Source organism: Nelumbo lutea, chromosome 3 (genome assembly GCF_056320005.1).
Source record: "Nelumbo lutea isolate HS-2025 chromosome 3, American lotus-T2T, whole genome shotgun sequence".
NCBI classification, from domain to species: domain Eukaryota; kingdom Viridiplantae; phylum Streptophyta; class Magnoliopsida; order Proteales; family Nelumbonaceae; genus Nelumbo; species Nelumbo lutea.
The window spans coordinates 18384496-18391158 of record NC_142686.1 but is presented as its reverse complement, the minus strand read 5'-3'; positions in this window follow the sequence as shown (position 1 = coordinate 18391158).

Sequence of the window (6663 nt, the reverse complement as noted above, 5' to 3'; positions counted from 1 at the left end):
CCCATTCTGATTCCGATTCCAAACCCTTATTCCTGTAAACCAAACAGGGCCTAAAATTTGAAGAGACAATGATAGAAAAAGATATTACAAACTATCATGTAGGTAAAGGTTGTTAGGAATTTGAAGAGGACAACTAGTTATAATCAAAATTAATACCATTAGATGTGATAGACAATGAAGCCAAGACATGACATGACATGCCATTTGCTAATAATGACCTAGTAATTGAGATTGTTGCTTGGGATCCCTCCAAGAGTCCATATCTATTCCTCGCACCAACCTCAGATCGTGTTCCACCTGCACATGGGGAACAGTTTTAGTACCTGTATGCTATTATTCATGGGAGATGTTCCCAATACATGATGAGATATAGCTGTGAGGTTGGTGTGAGGAGTGCTATATGGGGAGCAGATACCAATTCCCCCTCTAAGCATGGAGGTATAGGATCAAACCGATATAACCACAAATTCTCTATAGTAAGGTTAGTGGGCTTCATATGCACTCTATTCTGACCTACCCTCTTAATCCCCCTCTAATGTGTGTATTATATGATACTAAAAGACATGACATATCATTTTCATTTCGAGTGTTAAAAGATGAATTATTTATGTCTCAACTAGGGTTTTAGTCAAATGTTGAGATTTGAGACCTCTCTTCGGGTCTATTTGTTTACTTGCTCCTTGTAGTTTTTGCAGTCAAGTTATCTACTCCACCTCTCTACTAAAAGGAGAAAGATATATCTCAAATAATTTACTTGGAAAAAATGTCTGCCCCATTTTATGTTTTAAACAAATGGAGCCTTAAAAAATTACAAGATATTTGAGATCCCATTAATTTGCACTCCTAATTAGACACCATGTCTTGGTGACTGGTGTCTCCATGCCAGCCACTATTCCGGCTTGATCAGTCATCAGTCCAGAATCCGGATTAGTTGCACGGGCTGTTTAACCAATATATTAAAAACGTCTCCATCAGCCATCAAGCAGTTTCTCCAATGTTTATTATTAGGGACAGTTATACTGCATTCCACCTCAGAAATCTGAAATTATAGCCATTCTTCTAGTCTATTAATAGTCCCCCTATAAATCACATCCTATCTGTGGATTTGTCATCAATCTAAAGTTAGGATTCATCTGACCTGTACGGTGGGGTTCAGATCTCTGAAGTGGACTGAACTATAAAAACCCCATGTTATTATTGGTTAAATAGCTCCCTACACAATCATTAGGTGCAACTAATACGGATTCATCAGTCCAATCCTGCGGGTGGTCAAACACTTGGGGCCGCTTGGTTTTTAGATTTTAAGGGGGAAGTTGATCAATGGGATTTTGGTTCCATTGACCAAAATACCCATATATATATATATATATATATTAAGATTTTTGTGGGATCCATGAAAAAATTATTTTCCCTAGGTATCTCTCCTAAGGTTCAAAATTTCATTATGTATTAGCTGATACTTATCACATTGATGGATAACTAATACGCAAAATATTAAGAGTTTCGAGGTAAGACCTGTTTTAGGGTGTAACCAAGCCTTTGACTCCCCAAACATTTTTTGAAAAAAAAAATCTAAAAAAAATATAAAGGAGTGTTGATACAAAGTCCGGTATACCCAATTTGGCATGCCAAATTGTATTAATACTTTGAACCTTGATCTCTCCCAGGTGGATAACTTTTCCACCGGGGGGGGGGGGAGGGGAGTTGTCAACACTTGGATGGAACAAAATTGTCCCTTTTAATAATAGATTTTTATGACTAAAATGATTATTTTTATTTACCTAAAAAATAAAAGAACACAGATAAATGCACTTACCCAGATAAATTATTCAGGTAAATAGCTTCCAAAAAAGCGAATGGAGTCAAGTTCTTTTGCATTCATTAAAAGTCTTCAAGCTAGAACTACAAGAAAATCATTATTTAGAGGCATTTTCTATAGTAGCATTTATTTAAGTGCCATTGAACGTTAGTTTTAGTGGCAATTTTAAGAATTGCCATAATATATGCAGAAAAATCGCCACTAAATATATTTTTTTTAGCGGCTGATTTTAAATTGCCATAAAATGCATGTATAAAACGCCACTATATCTTTGTTTAAGTGGCTTTTATGAACTTGCCATTTACAACACTTTTAAAATTCCACTAATGTAAATTTAGACTTTTAAGATATATCATTTTTTTTGAACCATTGATTTGAATTAAAATCAATGGTTGAGAATGCAAATGAAAAATCTAATAATGAGAGGAAAGAAAAAAAGTGGGGATGCAATTTTCTTCCTCCCGCGCGCCTTTTCTCTCTACCTGCTAATTTTCATTCTAGAACGAACAAGAAGAACTCAAGGAAGAACTTAGTCGCACCTTAACTTCTCTAAGCCGATTCAACTCTCTCAGAGTCAAAGTCTACCACCACACTGATTCAACTCTCTCAAGGAAGAACTCAGTCTACCGATTCAACTCTCTCAAGGAAGAACTCAGTCGAACTCTCTCTGGTGAACAATTTCCATCGAAGAAGTTTCTTGTTGCTGATTCAACTATTAATCTCCTCAAAATCGAATCCTTCACATTTGGGCATTCTCAGTTTAGGCTTTTTTTTGTTTTTGTTTTTTTTTTTGTTTTTTATCTTCTTTCTCTATTGGGTATCATTTTGCTTCTTTGGTTTCTAGAGAAGAACCTGTTTTTGTCATTGCCAAATTGAATCTGTCTCACATTTGGACATTCTTCTTGTAATAGTTCTTGAAGAACTTGTTTTTCTATTTTTTGTCTTCTCTCGTTGCATAAGCCCCCAAACACAAGCTTCTGTTTTTCTTTTTGTTTTCTATTTGTTTTAGGAGCCACCCACTTGCTCTTGATTAGAAATTTCAGTATAAATATTATTTGTACTACTAAGTAGTGCAAAATGGTGATTTGATAAAACAACTAAAGAAACCCTAGAGCTTGTGATGTCCAGAAAAAATAAAAGTATATATTTGGTTTTTGATTTTAGATAAATTACCTACAAAATTGAACTTAGTTAACATGGGTGTTCAAATTAACCTCTCCCTATTGCCATTCTGTGTGAAGATATGGTTTTAAATCCCCCTCAAAATAATGGGGATTTTATTTCGGTTTTTGATTTTAGATAAATTACCTACAAAATTGAACTTAGTTAACAAGGGGTGTTCAAATTAACCTCCCCCTATTGCCATTTGTGTGTAGTTATGGTTTTAAGTCCCCTTCAAAATAATGGGGATTTTATTTCTTGGCAAAAAAGATGTTGGAAGAGAAGGCTAGACCACTTGATGTGGGAAAAAGTTAGCTGCATACAAATGCTTCAATTCTATATTTAGATGTGATGGTTTTATTATTAGAAATTGCAAATATGAAACTTTCTAATTTCTCATAAAAATTTCCATTCTTTGGATATTTACTTTTTTATTTATTTGATTTTATTTTTAATTATCTATTAATTAAAAATTCCATGCCTGGGAGGCTTACACCTCATGCCTTAGGATGGTAGAACATCTTGCATCTTGCCTTCATGTTTTAAAATAATTGATCTAAAGGACTTGTTTGAGTTTGCATCCAGTTACTGGGAAAGATTGTACTAGGTTTTACCTGAATCACTTGTATGTATGCAAAGCCTATTCAGTATGACCAAGAACCCCTTTCAACCTAATCTAGAGTCCATCTGATTTTGCAATTCTCAAGAATTCTATTCCCTTATTTGTTGTGTTCCAATAAAAAATTGATGATCTTTTCTTTATTTTTTCCTAGTCTTTCTTAGTAGCCTAATGTCTTAAAAGTGCAACTTGTGAAACATGTGTTTGCATATATGTTGGCCTCTTGATGTTACCTCTTTCTTTGCATCAGTTTATTTTGTTACCTCCATTTAAGGTTTGATCACTTTTGCCAGGTCAGCATTGCCCAATTCAGCCCAGAAGGATTGCCCTATTTAGCATTGCCCAATCCAGGTTAGCATTGCATCAGTTTGTTTTGTTACCTCCATTTTGAAAGGATGAGAGATCCATCACATGGACGCCCAAAGATTGTGGAATAAGGGGCGAATTTAAAAATTTTTTCCTCTCCCTTCAACTGGGAATCACATTCCCTATTTAGAAAATCATATTTTCAAGGATAAATCTTGAACCTTAAACTGAACCAGATCTGAACCAAAAGGAATGAGAGAGAATAATACCTGATACGGAGAAGTAATATCTCCCAACGAAGGTGTTCACGCCCAAGGAAGGATCCAAAGACTGCTCCCACTGAAGATGGCGCAGTGCAGGATGGAGCAGAATCAACAGTGTTCTTCCCCAAGAACTCTGTCCTTCGTAAGAATCAGTAGAATGGTACGTGAGCACAGCTTCATTTTCAATCCTTTCTCAAAGAACTGACGTCAAGATCCAATCTTGACTTCTCCCATAGCTGGAGATCGAACTGGCAAACAGGGCGACAAGAGCAGGGAGGCGGCAAGAGAGTATTCGCAGGGTGCAGAATTCTCTCTTATTGATTTCAGCACTAAAGAAGATCTGATGTGTTTCTTGGTCTCTCTCAAGGCTGCCGCCCCCTTCCTTCTTTTGTTAACTTAAAAGATCAGCTCCTAATCCCATTAGGAGGTGCTTATCCAAATCATATTTGGTTCAGCCTTCTCTTCTAGTGATAAGGATAAACCCTTATCTTATCTGCAGATTAGATCAGCTTTATCCTAATCCCATTAGGAGGTTTCTAGATCTAAATCACATTCAGATCTGGACTCTCTGAGTGGATAGGATTAACACCCTATCCTATCTGCTAATCCATCTCAGAATTCGCCCCTTTAATTAACTAAATAAATAGCCCAGTTCGAAATAGACTTTAGGCCCATCAGGCTTATGTGCTCACTTAACCTTCCTAACTGCTGCCCAATTGGGCTTCCTTGTATGACGTGGGACCCAAGCATTGATCTACACATCAGCCACATGGGTTCGGCCCAGCCTTTGTTACAAGGCCTGGTCGAATACACTGTTAAAGACAGTGAACCCCCTGAAACCCATCGAATGGGCTCTATGGGCCCAACACTTACCCTAAGTGGTCCCTGGGCCAAGCCACCGTGTAACACCCAGGGACTGTGGGCAGATGCAAGATTAGCCCATCAGGTATTATCCTTAATGGTCTTACACTTAACCTCTCAGCCCTTAATGATCATACACTGCTCAACAAGAGAGGACCTCTCCCTCGGCTGCAAGGAACAGTGTTGCACTCTCCACTCATATGGATCCCGGGAATTAAAACCTTTTGCAAACATTTTAGAAACCATAATATATATACTTTTATATCTCATATAAAATATACTTTGCAAAACAAATCTCAACGGTTGAAATCGGTTGCCGACAGTCTTGGTTTCCAACAGTGAGAGCGCATCCCCGATCATTACCTTTGTCCGACAAAGGGGCTGATCCTATCACTATGATCACCCACTCAGATGAATTCTTGGATTGTCCCAACATACCCAGGTTTTGACCCCCGCTAAGGATCTCACTGAATGGTACATCAAAGACACCCCGATCCGACACCTAGTGCAGTATCATAATCGAGTGTAGGGGTCGGGTGTAACTTTCCAGTTTTGCCCATCAATCTCCAAGGTCCAGGGCAATACTGGAAATCTGGTCCAGTTCAAAGATTCAATTAATCCCACACTGTATGTGCCTAGGGTCTCACCCCGGTAGCTGAGACAAGCCACCCCAACCGACTTGGTGGCACCACAGTGTCAGCCTTGTCAGGATAGGTCTCCCTAGACCGACTCACTGGCTGTGAACATTCTAAACTAACACGAGTCTCAATAAGTGTCCAGTTTAAGGGTATTACACAGAAACATACCAAGGGAACATGAATCAAATATGCACTTTTATTCATTTACAATAAACTCATAAAGTACATCAATTTTGATTGAAGCTAAGGGCATACAAAACTGTCTAACACATTTAACGTTTGCATATATGTTTCTTTGAGATTCTCTAATGCAACATACCTAGAATCAGAACTATGTGAGATATGCAACACATCAAAAATGTGCAGATGCAAAGAAAGCTTTGAAGGATCTTATTTTCAAGAGTGGATGCTCTAGATTTTCATTTCAGGTTTACCTTTCTTGACCTCTTCTGATATGTGACACTATTCAAGAACATTATCCCCACAAATAATCTTAGAATATATTTATTATTATAGACAACTACAAAATGTTATGAAAGAATGATCTTTCTTTTTTATTTATGCAGATTGTTCTTTGAACTTTCATGGTCTTGTTTTATTCTAATTAGTAAATTTTGCACGGGTTCTAGTAATTTCTAAATCCAATACACACTATTCCCAAATGAAAGTCCTTCAACTACATTCTCACAATAAGAATGGTAATTTCTATTAAGTAGGTATTTATATTTTACATTTGACAGACTTGAGGATTATGAATTAAGAATATTAACTAATACATGTGATTATAAAGAATAGATCACTTGAAGATTACCGATAGACAACTAAAAAATGTTATGAAAGAATGATCTTTCTTTTTTATTTATGCAAATTGTTCTTTGAACTTTCATGGTCGTGTTTTATTCTGATTAGTAAGTTTTGCATGGGTTCTAGTAATTTCTAAATCTAGTACACACTATTCCCAAATGAAAGTCCTTCAACTTCATTCTCACAATAAGA